The sequence below is a fragment of the Geotrypetes seraphini genome, chromosome 10 (assembly GCF_902459505.1).
Source record: "Geotrypetes seraphini chromosome 10, aGeoSer1.1, whole genome shotgun sequence".
NCBI lineage: Eukaryota > Metazoa > Chordata > Amphibia > Gymnophiona > Dermophiidae > Geotrypetes > Geotrypetes seraphini.
The window spans coordinates 107,259,919-107,275,844 of NC_047093.1; the positions used below are offsets into that span (position 1 = coordinate 107,259,919).

The window sequence follows — 15,926 nt, forward strand, 5'->3', positions numbered from 1 at the left end:
GTTCTTAAAATCTGGCACGCTACTGGCCTCGATCACCTGTGCTGGAAGCTCATTCCAATTGTCAACCACTCTTTCGGTACAGTCTCCAGAATAGCACACAACACTCCAAATAGTATTTCTATATAAGCCTCTGATAAGACTATCACCTCCTTTTCCTTAATGGCTAATCCACTCTTGATACACTCACTCATCCTTCTGGTTTTTACTATCACCATATCTATTTGGCCACCTTAAGTTTATCAAGATACAATCGCTTCCAGGTCCCTGCTTGGTCCCTGCTCTTCTTTCATACACAATCACCCCCTAGATTATACTGCTTCTTTGGGGTTTTATATCCAAAAAGAAGAAGCCTGTAATTTTTTTTTTTTTTTTTTAGCATTGCATCTCAAGTCTAAGCTGTCAAATTCTGGACCACTCTTCAAGCTTCGCTGATTCCTGCTTCATGTAATGGAAATGCCTACTTTCTTAAACAACACAAAAACATTAAAAAGAATCCGACCAAGACCAATCCTTGTAGCATATTATCAGCCATGCTCTTTTCCTTAGAGGGAACACCATTTACCACTATCCTTTTTCGCTATTCACGTAACCAGTTTCTAACCTATTTAGTCACTTCAGGGCCCATACCAATGATGGTTAGTATATTTATGTTGCCTACGCAGAACCATATCAAAGGTTTTGCTGAAATTTAAGTATGACATATCTAATACTCCCCCTTGACCCAACTCTTCTGATTTATCTGACAAGACCATCTCAAGTAAAACCATGCTGCCTAAAATTGCTTGATCCATTAGAAATAGGCTTAATATTACAGACAAGCAAGATTTATAAAGATACATCAATCATTACAATTAATGAGAGAGAAAAGACAGTTTACCTGCCTTAGAAACAGAAACATAGAAGATGATGGCAGAAAAGGGTCACGGCACAACAAGTCTGCCCACTCTGACCCACCCCCTAAATTCTTCCCTGAAGTGATCCAACATGCTTATCCCATTTTCTCTTGAAGTCCAGCGTGCTGCTGGCCTGAATTACCTGCAGTGGAAGACTATTCCAATGATCAACCACCCTCTCGGTGAAGAAGTACTTCCTGGTGTCACCATGAAATCTCCCACCCTTGAATTTCAACGGATGACCTCTTGTCGCCTTAGGTCCTTTGAGAAAAAAAGATATCCTCTTCTACCTCAATAGGGCCCATGAGATATTTGTACGTCTCAATCATATCTCCCCTCTCTCTATGCTCCTCGAGTGAGTATAGCTGCAATTTACCCAGCCTTTCCTCATACGGGAGATCCTCGAGTCCTGAGACCATCCTGGTGGCCATTCGCTGAACCGACTCCATTCTCTGCACATCTTTTTGATAGTGCGGTCTTCAGAATTGTACACACCAAGGATCTGTACAACGGCATTATAACTTCGGTCTTCCGGCTGACGAAGCTTCTTCGGATACAACCCATCATTTGTCTAGCCTTGGATGAAGCTTTCTCCACTTGGTTGGCAGACTTCATGTCTTTGCTAATGATTACTCCCAAGTCCCATTCTGCAGTGGTTCTTGCTAAGGTCTCGCCATTTAGGGTGTAGAGTCCAGAGGAAAGACAGAGAGGGGAGGGGTGATGTTCCAGAGAGAGGGGGGTGTTGCAGAGAGGAGGCTTTTATACGTTGGAGTCTTATTCTAAAAATAGAAACTATTGTATTTCCCAGTATCTTTCTGTTTATAATTTGTAAACTGTTTGAAACAATGCTTAGTTTAATTGATAAGGAGGGTGTGATACTTGCAGGCATGGTAGATGGCATTAGTCTCTGGCTTCTTTGTCCCATTCAAGGAGCATATCTTCTTGATAAGCAATCTAGTCTGGCTGGATGCTTAATGTATGTGAATTCTGTGCAAGAGCATTTAGGGTCAATCTGCATCAACATTCTAGAGTCAGATTGATACAATATCCCATAGGCCTCTGCTGCCATTGGTTAGACCACCTGAAAATGCTGACTGCTAGCAATGCTAGGCTGACACTCCTCACTGCCACTTTTATGTAGAAAGACCACATCTTGCCATTTCCAATACGCCAGGAACACTCCTGGTTCTAAAGCAGCATTGAAAAAGGTCAGACTGAACTTAGTTCCTTCAGTATCCTTGGATATATCCCATCCTGCTTCATTATTTAGCTTACTCCTAATTTAGCTAGCTCCTCACAAACACAGACATCTGAAAATCATGTGATATTTGCGCTTGTTTTCTGTGCTGGCCCTTCATCTGTAACCTATGACAAAAACATCCAACTAAAATTCTTTTCATAAAGAAATGGTTTTCAAGAATTAATCAGTTACAATTTGTAGGCTGGTGTCAGACTACCACTATAGGCATCACCAGCAGCTCCCACTGCATAGATGATGAGCACAACAGCCAAACCTGCACATGGTGACAGTCATTAACATATTTATTTATTCATTCATTTATTTAACCTGTCCTCCCAAAGAAGCCCAGAACGGGTTACGAAGGTACATTCACAGTATAGAAGGACAAAATTATTGAAAGACATATTTGGCAGACATAGCTTAGAAAAATTTGTGGCATTCGTAGAAAATATTACATGGCATAGTATAGATTTAGGACAGCATTCACTGTACTGACAGAACAGAACATAATTGTACTAAAGCTTTAATGCTGTAGCGAGTACATGATTAGTGGTCGGCAGTTTAGGAACCGTGAGTAGCACTGGTCATTATGGAGCTCGTGAGTAGCGTTGGACTACAGGAATATCACCCTAACCCCCACTGCATTCCTTGCCGTGATTATTTACTGCTATCAAGAATTAGAGAGTCACACATTTCAAGAAATCCCCGAAAAAGTCTTCATACCGCAAGTTCCTTCCTTCTTCCCACTAACTTCCCGACTCCCCGAATCTACCTGATCTTCTCTTTGTCCTCCCTGGAAATGATCAGATATCTTCCTTTGTAATCCACCTTCTATTAACTCTTTTCTAATCTGCCTTGAATCGCAAGGTAATGGCGGAATAGAAATCTCTAATGTAATGTAATGTAATTTTCAATGGTCAGACTCACAGTAGTCAGACCGGTTTTTACAATACAATTTTTATTTATATACTGCCAATACCTCTTCGAAGTTTACAGCGGTTCACAAACAATGAAGTATCTAATATTAGATTTTTGGAAAAATATCCCTAAGTTTCCCTATTTACTAAGTTTCACAATTAGATAGTGTAAATTGGGAATTCAAAGAAACTCAGTACCAGTGCAATATGAATAAATATAAGAGAGTTAGACCCCTACATTTTCTGGAATGAGATTAAAAATAGTGAGGTTGAAGATTCAAACATATTTTCTGAAAATTGGAACTTGATGGCGGAATCCACTTTGCAGTAGCAATCCCCTTTGAAACAGAGGAACTAAGAAAAGGAAGATGATTAAATAAATCTACTACTTAGTAGCTTCATTGCATGCATTTTATTTTTGGAAAGAGTAAACAAGCGATTCATAGCCAGGACAGACAAGGAAAATACTTGAGTAAAATGTTCCTCGAAGCACCAGCGGCAGCATCCTGAGCCACAAATCCTCCCTCAAGCTCCAAAGCAGCTACAACCAGCGCAGCAGCGATTGTGAGCCACAAAACCTTCCTCCCTCAAGCCCCATAATGGCAGAAGCAGGCAGCGGTCTTGAGCAGCAAACTCCTCACTCTTCCTTACCCGAAGAGCAGTGGTCAACAGGAGGCATCCTCAAAACAGGCTGCTCGTGGCCAGCCCTGGCCTGTTTTGATCACACAATTGGTTTTTGTGTTGGATGTATACCAATTATTTCATTGATTTGCTTTATGGTTTCATTTCTTAGAGTCATACTCCATCAACACCTGATTTTAATGTTTTACACTGTGTATTTTATTACTTGCCAGATATATATTTGTCAATAATCCTTTTAAGCATTTTTTAATACTTTTATTTGATACAATATACTTTTATTTGTGTAATCTAAATTGATTTATTTTTGAAATGTGTTTGTTTTATTTATTCTTTTTAAATAAGGTCTAATTCTTAAACAATTTATGAAGATATACATAATTATTTAATTTATTTATTTATATTTCTATCCTGTACTCCCAGAAGCTCAGAATGGGTTACCAAAAAAAAAAAAAGACATTCACAGTACATTAATGACATGACTGGTTGCAAAACAAGACGTATATAGGAGGAAGGATATAATATATAGAGGAGTCTGTCAGCTGGTGTCCGTTTAGTTGAAGAGGAGGGTCTTCACTACTCTTTTTATATGTATATGCATAATCCTTTTTGATCACCCACTCTTTTCTTAACTCAAGAACACCACAATGCCTCAAACTGGCCTCAAACAAGTTCAACGAAAAACAATGTTCGAGTTTATCTTCGAATTTCAGGGGCCCAAAGTTTGGAATGTCCTAAGGTTAAGTTTGCTTCAACTCTCCGCCTATTACAAATTCAGGAAAGCGCTAAAGAGGGAGTGCACTAGATACGGTGTATTTAGATTTTAGCAAAGCCTTGACAGTGTTCCACACAGACGTCTAATAAATAAACTGAGTGTCCTCGGGATGGGATGCAAACTGATGGGCTGGGTCAAGAACTGGTTGAGTAGAAGGCGATAGAGGGTAGTAATCAATGGAGATCACTCAAAGGAAAGGTATGTTACTAGTGGTGTGTGTCAAGGTTCTGGGGACTATTTTTTTTAACATTTTTATAAAAGATATTGCTTAAGGGCTGTCGGGCAAGATTTGCGTCTTTGCTGATAATACCAAAATCTGCAATAGAGTAGAAACCCAGAAAGGTATGAATAACATGAAGAAAGATCTGGCAAAACTTGAAGAATGGTTTGAAGTTTTGCAGCTAAAATTTAATGCTAAGAAATGCAAGATCATGCATTTGGGCTGCAAAAACCCAAGGGAACGGTACAGTTTAGGGGTGAAAACTTATGTGCATGACAGAAGAGCAGGACACACACACACACACACTGGGTGTGATTGTATGCAATGACCTTAAGGTGGCCAAACAAGTTGAAAAGGTGACGGCGAAAGCTAGAAGGATGCTAGGGTGCATAGGGAAAGGTATGGTCAGTAGGAAAAAGGAGGTATTGATGCCTCTGGTGATACCTCATTTAGAATATTGTGTACAATTCTTGAGGCTGCACCGTCAAAAAGATACAAAAAGGATGGAGTCAATTCAGAGGAAGGCTACTAAAATGGTGAGTGGTCTTCGTCATAAGGTGTATGGGGAAGATCTCACATCTATATACTTTGGCGGAACTGCGGGAGAGGGGAGATATGTTAGAGACATTTAAATACCTACGTGATGTAAATGTGCATGAGTCGAGTCTTTTTCATTTGAAAGGAAGCTCTGGAATGAGAGGGCATAGGATGAAGTTACGATGTGATAGGCTCAGGAGTAATATAAGGAAATATTTTTTTTACAGAAAGGTGGTAGATGGGTGGCTGTGGAACACAGTCTCCCAGTGGTGGTGAAGGTGGAGATGGTGGAAACAGACTGTCTGATTTCAAGAAAGCCTGGGATATTCCATGGGATCTCTTAGAGAGAGGAAGAGATAATGGTTACTGTGGATGGACAGACTGGATGGGTCATTTGGACTTTTATCTGCCATCATGTTTCTTCTCTCTGTAATTTATTTGTGATCTAACTGTGAAGAGACCTAAAAACCTTACTGTAACTTCTACTGACTATCCTTGTAATTCTTTTGTAAACTGCAATGATTCCAAGACGAAATTTATAGGACAAGAACACAGAACATAAGAATTGCCATACTGGGACAGACTGAAGGTCCATCAAGCCCAGCATCCTGTTTCTAACAATGGCTAACCCAGATCCCAAGTAGTAAAACAGATTTTACGCTGCTTATACTAGGAATAAGCAGTGGATTTCCCAAGGCCATTTCAATAATGACCTATGGACTTGTCTTTTAGGAAATTATCCAAACGTTTTTATACTCTGCTAAGCTAAACTGATTTCATCACATTCTCTAGCAACAAATTCCAGAGTTTAATTATACATTGGGTTTAGAAATTTTTTCCAGTCTGTTTTAAATCTACTACTTAGTAGCTTCATCCCATGCCCCCTAGTCCTAGTATTTTTGAAAAAAGCAAAACAAGCAATTCACATCTACCTTTTCCACTCCACTCAGTATTTTATAGACCTCTATCATATCACCCCTGAGCTGTCTCTTCTCCAAGCTGCTTTAGCCTTTCCTCATAGGGAAGTTGTCCATCCCTTTTATCATTTTTGTCGCCCTTCTCTGTATCTTTTCTAATTCCACTCCATCTTTTTTGAGATATGCGACCAGAATTGCACACATTATTCAAATTGCGGCCGTACCATATAGCGATACAAAGGAATTATAACATTTTCATCTTTGTTTTCCATTCCTTTCCTGATAATTCCTAACTTTCTATTTGATTTCTTAGACACACATTGAAATGAGGTTTCAACATATCCAGGCAGTGAATCTTAACGTGGAACCTGCATCATGTAGCTATAGTTCAGGTTCCTCTTTCCAAAGTGCATCACTTTGCACTTGCTCACATTAAATGTCATCTGCCATTTTGACTCCCAGTCTCCCAAGGTCCTCTTGCTATTTTTCACAGTCCTCTTGCGATTTTAACAAATTTTGTGTTATCAGCAAATTTAATTACCAGTATATCACTAGTTATTCCCATCTCTAGATCACTGATAAATATGTTAAAAAGCAGCAATCCCAACACAGACCCCTGGGGAACCTCACTATTTACCTTTCTCCATTGAGAATATTGACCATTTAAACCTATTCTCCATTTTCTGTCTTTCAACCAGTTCTTAATCCATAATAGGACATTACCTCCTAACCCATGACTTTCTAATTTCTTCAAGAAGTCTTTCATGAGCTACTTTGTGAAATGTCTTTTGAAAATCCAAATGCACGATATCAACCGGCTCACCTTTATCTACATGTTCATTCACCCCTTCAAAAGAAATGCAGTAGATTGGTGAGGCAAAATTTCCCTTGACTAAATCCATATTGGAGTTCTCTCATTAATCTATGCTTATGTATATGTTCTCAAACCCTTGTGCAGATGAGGTCAGAGTTTGGACAGGGACAGGGACAGATCTGGGGACAAATTTGTACCTGCGTCATTCTCTATACATAGGTCTCCGATTACATCGTTTGAAATGTTATCAACATCTCTCTATAATGACAAGGAGACTTATGAACATCCCATGATTTTTCATTTGCTATATTAGTACAAACAGTAGGGAAGCCTAATAACATAACATGTTTTGACTTTCCTGAGATTAGAACTGAACTGGCATATTCTTCTTTAGAAAAGCAAATGAATAAATCAATATATAGAGGTTAAGTTGAGAGCACAAGACCAGTGGATGCTCCACCACCTGTGGCAACAAAGGAAAAAGTGAATGAATAGTTTTAGAAGCCACTGGAAGAAAAAAAAACAACCCAGACACACTGACCTGATGATTTTGTAATACAGAAACATAGAAATGATGGCATATAAAAAGCATACAGCCTACCAGTCTGCTCATTCATATCACCTATCTCTAGTATCTTTTCCTCTCCCTTACAGATCAACTGTGCTTGAACTATACATTCCTGAATTCAAATATAATCTGTCTTTCACCACCTGCAACAGGAGGTTTCCACACAACTATCTTTTACATAAAGAGCTATTCCTCTAGAGTTTCTCAACACACAGTACGCATATCCTTAGGGGTACATGAGACGCTTTTTGAGGGTATACTGCACTGCCTAGGTCTCCTGCCCCCCACCCCCTTCCTCCTTAATGGACACCGCCGGGGATCCCATGCCCTCCAGGTGAATTCCCCCCTCCTTTGAAGCCAACCAGAAGGCTTCCCTCCAAAGTCAGAGCTGACGTCAGAGGGAAGCCTTCCGGGTCAGCGGGGGATCCCAGTTACCTCCTTAAGGGCCATTCAGCTGGTCTGTTCCTTCCAACCTTCATTCACACAAAGACGTGGGAATCGGCTCTTGCACGCTGCAGGTGACTTACCTGGAAGGAGCAGCCCAGCTGAATGGCCCTGAAGGGAGCGAGTGCAGCCCTGGAGCGAGCAAGTAAGGGAGAGAGGGGACATGATCGTGGGACAAAGGGAGAAGAGGGGATGAGGAACATTGGAACATGGGAGGGGACACAGAAGGAAGAGGGCACTAACTTGGGGCATAGGAGGGAGGGAATAGAAAGGGAGAATTGTTGGGCATGAGTGTGTGAGTGAGTGCACATGGAGAAAGGAAAAAAGAGGAGTGAGGTAGAGATAGATGCATGGGGAATAGAAGTATGAGAGGAAGAAATGTTGGCTATGGTGGCGGAGAGAAATCAGAGGGGCAGATTGAAGGTGATACATGAGGGAGGAATGTTGGACATAGTAATGGAGGGAGAGATGTGGCATGGTGATGGAGAGGGGTGATAGAAGGAGAAATGGGCATGAGGCTGGTGGCCAGTGGTGAAAAATGCAACACATGATTTGGGGGATGAGAGTGAGAATGTTGGATATGACAGTAGAGGGGGTGGGAGAAATACACTCTGATCTCTCTCTCTCTTTCCCCACTCCCTTTGCAGCAAGGGAGGGAATGAGAGAAAGACAGATGGACAGTGAGAGGGGAGAGACATGTCAATTGGGGTAGAGGAGAGAAGAAAAGTTGGACTCATGGAGGGACAGAGAGAGATGTTGGTTGGGGAAGAGAATGAGGTCCAGAGGAAGCATGCAAGAGGCAGAAAGAAATAAATATTGGATGCATAATCAGAAGGAAGTGCAACCAGAGACTCATGAAATCACCAGATAACAAAGGTAGGAAAAATTATTTTATTTTCAATTTAGTGATTGAAATGTGTCAGTTATGAGAATTTATATCTGCTGTCTATATTTTGCACTATATTTGTCTATTTTTCTATAGTTGTTACTGAGATGACATTGCATATTTTACAGTAATCTGCCTTGATCTCTTTGAAAAAAAAAACCTCCCAAATATAAATAATAGTTAACATTTTCTCTGTGTACAGTGTGCTTTGTTTTTTTAATTTTGTGGTTACCATTATGTATTAAGATTATATTGTGTGTATATGAAAAAATGAATGGAAGAAATTGCACTACAATTAGTACTATTATGGGGGTGGGGTCAGGGGCACTTGGTTGATATTTGTTAGATTTTGGGGTTCTTGACTTGAAGTTGAGAAACACTGCTCTTAATTATTCCCTCCTAAATCTATTTGCTTTCCCCTTAATCCTAAACCCTCTCATTCCAGGGCTTTTTTTCAACTGAAAGAGGCCCATCTTCTATGCATTTATGATATAAAACACTTAAAATACGTCCATGGCAGATCTCCCCATTTCTGCCTTTCTTCTAAAGGAAACACATTAAAATCTTTAGGTCTGTCCTTATACGCTTTTATGACAAAGACCACTGATCATTTTAATAGCTAACTCTGGACAAACTCCAACCTGTTGAGATCTTTTTGAAAATACAGTCTCCAGAATTGTACACAGTATTCTAAATGAGGTCTCTGAAGCTTATACAGATGCATTATCACCTCCTTTTTCTTGCTGGCCATGACTCTTATGCACACAAGCATCCATCTGGCAATTTTCAAGTAGATGCAAGGCCCAAAAGGTTGTAATCTCAGGGTAGTCAAATCAGAAGGAAAACTGATGGGCCCAAAAATAATTAATAGACTTGAAGGAAAAGCAGCAGCTAATAAATGAGGAAGCTGGGGGAGAGGCAAGGCAATTCAAGGAGAACAGCTAGACAAAGGGAGGAGAGCAGCACACTTTTTTAATACTGGAAAGGGCTCAGAACTTGAAAGGTAGGGAAACATTTAAGAGATGACAACAGCTCCAATATAATCTTATCAAACCTTACAAACTATAAAAAAAAAAAAAAAAAACACACTGAGAAACTAGAATGTTTAAATAAGAAATATCAGTAGGAACAGAACCCCCTATACAAATACAGAGGCCAGCGCCAGATAACAGCAGCGGCAATTCTCAGAAATTTTATTATATAAATGTGTAATTCTGCTAGTCATGTCATAAGTGAATGCCATGTTTTACTGCCTTCAGCAAATAGTGCTTACTGGATCTGAGGGAGTTTGGCTTTTGTTGTAGGGGCCTGGGGTATATGGGCAGACTATTTATATTTTATAAGAGAGAGGATTTATAGGTGGTTAAAGTGAAAAACTCATGATCCGTTCTTGTATACACTGAGAACCAAAAATAATCCCCAGGAAATGGACAACCTGGCCTGAAAAGCTGCCAAGTGCCTAAAAGATTTATGCAGCAGCAGCTAGCAATACCGATCCCTGCAGGGATTAGTAATTCTGTTCTGTCAGAGGCAGTGAATAAAGGGCAGGTCCATCTTATGGGGGAAGATATCCTACAGTTCTTTGCACTGGTGAAAGATTCGCTCAGAAAGGGACCTGTATATGAAGTTAAAAAAATTAAAGTTTTGTGATGCAAACAGCAGAAAATGAGGACTTCTGAAAAACTGCACATTGAGTATGAAACTTATGTATATGCTTCTGGGAGTACGGTAAGTTGGTGATCCCATCTTTCTGACAAATTTACCAGAAACTAGTTTCCAAACATGCTTAGAATGGAATCCTTGTTTTCAAAGTTTTAAAAAAATTACTCAAAACATATCTTTTCCTTGATGCTTTTGATGTAACAAGTTATTTGTATCTGATGGACATGGGGATGGTGAACAATCTGGCCTATGCACAACCTACAGCATACTGTAACTTTTTTTATATAGGAAATATATTATTTCTTTCTTGCTCATCAATTTTCCTTTTTTTAATGCATATAATATAAACCACTTTGATGGTACACCAAGTAGCATCCGATCAAGTTTTAAACAAACTATAAACTGAAACCAAGTAAGCAACTCTACCTGCCTATTGCCATCTCACCAACTAATCAACACGATTCACCATTCAGCACTCATGCTAATTGGTAACCAAGGGCTCCTTTTACAAAGGTGCGCTAGATTTTTAGCGCACGCACAAAATTATCGCGTGCTATAGTGCGCGGTAGCCGAAAATCCACCGCCTCCTAAAAAGGAGGCAGTAGTGGCTAGTGCACTTGGGACTTTAACGTGCGCTATTGCGCACATTAAGGCCCTAGCTCGCCTTTGTAAAAGGAGCCCCAAGACTTTACCCATCACAAATTCTTCCGATTTGGTATCCCATCCCCCCATAAATTACAGACACACAGATACAAGACTCCCTGACAACAGACTTCTCTGATTCAGGGTGAAAATTCTTGCGCTGTTAATAATTTGTTTGTATAATTTCTTGGGTCAGCTCAGTTGTGAGTGAAGTGTACTGCCACGTGGATTCTGTGAGCTGGTGTCTACTCCTTCTATGGCAGAGGAAACATTCACAGCCCCTTGTAGGAGGGAGTCTCAAGTCAGTGTGTAAACTGGAGTCATATTAAAGCATTCCATAGCTGCAGTTTATAGCTTCCGGCTCACCTTTGCTCTGATCACTGGGCTGAGGTGGAATGGCAACACAAAAATAGGGGAAACCCCCCAGATCGTTACATGCAAAGGTTCCCGACACCACAGCCCAACAAATGCAAGCTTCAATGGAGTGGGAAGTCCAGAAAGGAAAATGAGGAAACTGCCAGGCAAAAAAAAAAAAAATCCTGTGTAGAGTCATGACTGTAATTGTACACCACAAAGAATTAAACATATGGCTGTATTACCTGGCGACGCTGTAGAGCGCCAGACCTTCAGGGTCACACCCAAACCAGACTTGTGCCTCCACCTGCCCTAACTGCTAGTCCAAGATTGCAGCACAACATGCTCCAAAGAAAAGTTATTTTTTTTCTGAATAACCTCCAAACCACAGCAAAGTCAATAGGGGTTCCAAAGACATCATGTAGCAAGTAAATTCACCCTCTTAAGGAAGCAGCCACCTGCACAGCAACTTGGGCACCTTTAGTGGTATGTAATAGGACAACTCTCAGGGCAGCTCAGTTACTGCTCAGTAAAAGGTGCACAAGCCAATCTCCAAATCAGGCTTCACTACTTACAATATCAGGTAATTGCCAGCAGACTGAACAGAAACTACATTCACTGGGCAAAAACTGCTTGTTTTTCAGAGCTGTGGATACAAGTTAATTTGCTGACCAGTGGTATAGCGAGGGGAATGAGGGGTGGACAGACTGCCCCAGGAGCCAACACCTCTCCTTTCAGCCCACCCACCTTTTTAAATCTTCACCTTCTGCTCACACCAGCCTCAGCTCTCCTTCTGATGTCGCTGTATCAGGAAGTGACATCAGAGGGAGAGCTCAGGCCAGCACAAGCAGGCAGGAGATGCTGCTCACTGCCAGCAAAGATTTGAGGAAGGATGCATGGCACAGAAATGCTGGGTGCCTCCTTCCCTCGCTATGCTGCTGACACAACTAAAATTTGCTCCAGGTCTATTAGACTGTGAGCTTGCCAGGACAGATAGGGAAAAATGCTTGAGTACCTGAATGTAAACCACTTACACCTTGTTCAAGTGGTATATAAAAACCCCATTTCCTTTCCTTACTCCTGCTTCACACAAATGTGGACTACAGGGTAATACAATACTGCCAAAATCCTCCTCCAAATTTTTCATATCACAGATACTCAGTGTCAAAAATCTATGGCCTGCCCCTCTCAGACCTATAATCATTTGCTAGGGACTAAGTGGGCAGATGTTCAAAAAGGAATATTGTTACTATTTAGGGATAATTCTCTACAGGTTGCTAAAAATCAAGCCCAGGATGCTATGTGCTAAATGCAAATTCTATAATTGACAATTGTGTGTGTAATTGTCATTATAGAATACCAGCTTAAGTCCAACATTTGAGGTATTACAGTTTACACCAGTGTTCTTCAACCACCGGTCAATGGACCAGTGCCGGTCTACAGAAATTTCCTGCCGGTCCACAGGGCCAGCACGTGCATCAGGCCCAAAACAGTGTTCTTCAACCGCCGGTCCACGGTGCGATCAATGCGGCGTTATCTTCGAGCCAGCTCCCTTTTCCTAACTGATTCAGTGCACAAAGCCACGGGCAGTGGCTCCTACGGGCATCCTGCATCTGAACCGGAAGCCTTCTCTCCGACATTGCAACGTCAGAGGGAAGGCTTCCAGATGAGGCACGGGACGTGCAAGGTGCAATTAGTACTATTATGAGGGCAGGGTCTGGGGTGGAGATTGGGTAGAGATGGGCGGGGTCTGGCCCATGACTTAGCCCCATGTTCTTCAACTGCCGGTCCACGGACCGATGCCGGTCCACAGAATAATTCCTTTATTTCTGCCGGTCCATAAGTGTAAAAAGGTTGAAAAACACTGGTTTACACCATGTCAATAGCTGTTGTAAATGTCACAGTGGTGCTATGTAGAGAATCCCAGCAGTTACTTATGCTTAAGTTCTGGGCATGCCTATGCCTATGACATGCCCGTACCCCTCCCATTTCTACATCTCCTTGCTATAGAGTTTATACATTACGAGGTACATAATCGAAACAGAAACACATCTAAAAACCTGCCGTGAGTTTCCGTAGTCTCTCGAGACCACGGCGGGAGCTCAAGGCAGCCATTATCTATTGGCGATCTACACGGAGCAGGAGCGTAGGAAGATCGCTCCTGCCCCAGAAGCCTGCTAGACCACTAGATAAGGCCGGGATGCCGGGGGGAAGGCAGGAACATGATAAAATATGGGGTTCCCCCCCCCAAAAAAAAAAAAAAATTTGTGAAACCGCAAGTGTGGAAATCGTGAATGGGGAGGGGAAAGTGTAAGTGCCCAGAAGGTATCCAAAGTGATCAGATAACCACTGTAGACACAAAGTACAAACCCTCACACACTCCCCAAGTGATCACTGACAACCCACCACCACAAAATCGGAATAAAAAAGTACATACCTGCCTGCAGAACATCAGCACCTGGCATAGGAAAGCCTGGTAGAGCTGCACAGAGGTGTCTTAAGAAGTCTGGGGGGTGGGCTAGTGAACCATAGAGAGGAGGACCCAGGCCCATAAGTCACTCTAACCACTGCATTCATGCACCCACCAAAACCCTCCCAAACCCTACTGTACTACCATATAGGTGGCACCTGCAGCCATAAGGGCTATTGGGGTGGTAGACAGGTAGGTATAGTAGGTTTAGGGGGGGGCTCACCAGGACCTATAAGGGAGTTGTGGTGAGATGTCTATGTGACACCCTTTTTGTGAAGTTCACAGCAGTACCCTATAAGGTGCCCCACTACTGTGTTGCCATGTCTGGGTGTCCAGTCCATCACTTTGCTGGTCTCTCTCACGTCCAAAAGGTCTTGTTCTAGGCATTTTTGACTTGAACGATTTTTTGGACAAGAATGGGGTATAAAGATAGATGACTTAGCGGTCTGTTTCTGGACGATCAAACGGCTGGATGTACAAGTAGAAGATTCTCAAAAAAAAAAAAATGGGGGGATGTATTTTTTGAGAATGAACTTTGGATGTTTCTGACTTTGGGTTACTAGCAACTTAGGCCCAAAACGGACTTAGACTTTTTTTTTAATATGCCGCTTCACAGTTATACGAGGGAGTGCTGAAAAGTTCTCAACTCAACAAAGAAGAAAATGACATGGATATGGTTCAATCACTGATCGGAAACAATGTCAAACATATAATTTCGTTTCTGCAAATTGTCACGTAACAAAATAAGATAACACTTTTCAACTACAGTGACAAAATAACGCTCAACATTTAGGAAGTTGGTTGGTTGGGCTGAGATCTTTTCAGCATCTCCTCCTAAAATAGCATATAGAATTACACATGTAACTGCAAATTAGTACCAATTCGCAGCTAATTTGCCAATTAAGTTACACATGTAACTGTAGGTATTCTATAACCTGTATCCTAAGCATATAATTAAGCATGCAAGATTACAGAATAAGAGGTTATGGCTCAAAACTGCACTGCTCACCTAATAGTACCAGAATTTGGGAACTTTTTCCCTGTATAAAGCTTCCCTGTATAAAGCTTCTACATCCCCAGGGCACCATCACTTAAGTACTACTGGAAGGTATCATTTAAACATATGCTTTGTCCTTCATTTTGGATCTGGACCATTTCTAAAGCAAGAATTTGTACTATCCTATAGATCAGTGGTCTTAAACTCACAGCTCAAGGGCCACATGCAGCCCACCAGGTACTATTTTGAGGCCTTCAGTATGTTTATCATAATCACAAAAGTAAAATAAAACAGTTTCTTGATCATATGTCTCTTTAGCTATACAGTACTCTCCCGATATTCACGGGGGTTCCGTTCCAGGAACCCCTGCGAATCTTGAAAAACCGTGACTACGGTTTAACGTGGGGAAGACTGGAGAGGGCAGCGGGAGAGGCAGGGTAGAGCAGCCGGCGAGTGAGGGAAATCACTCGCTGTATGCTCCGACTGCCTCTTCCTTCACTAAGTCGGGCCTTACCAATCAGGAGCTGCATGTCAAAGCAGCTCCTGATTGGTAAGGCCCGACTTAGTGCAGGAAGAGGTGATTGGAGCATACAGCGAGTGATTTCCTTCACTCGACAGCGCTACAGCTGCTCTCTCCTGCCTCTCCAGCTGTCCTCTCCTTGTCGGCGGTTCGTGGTCAGAAAATACCATGCATGACCGGGACTGCGAACCGCCGAAGGCGAACGACCGGGGGACCACTGTAAATTACAATATTATTAAGACTTAGCCAAAAGGAAAGCTTTATAAACTATAAGGAGTTTTATCTCATGCAAAACTATCATTTCTTTAATAAGACATTAACTATATTTTCTGAGTTCCTCCAAGTACTTACAAATCCAAAATGTGGCCCTGCAAAGGGTTTGAGTTCGAGACCATTATAGATGTATATTTATAAGTTCCCTCCCTCAGACA

The 15,926-nt window shown here is 41.5% G+C and overlaps 1 protein-coding gene across 1 annotated transcript in view; it reads right to left on the bottom strand.

Moving 5' to 3' along the window:
• The window catches only part of TPRN (taperin), an 86,118-nt gene that overhangs the window by 67,491 nt on the left and 2,701 nt on the right, over positions 1 to 15,926 (bottom strand). The gene's annotated exons all lie outside the window — the stretch shown is intronic.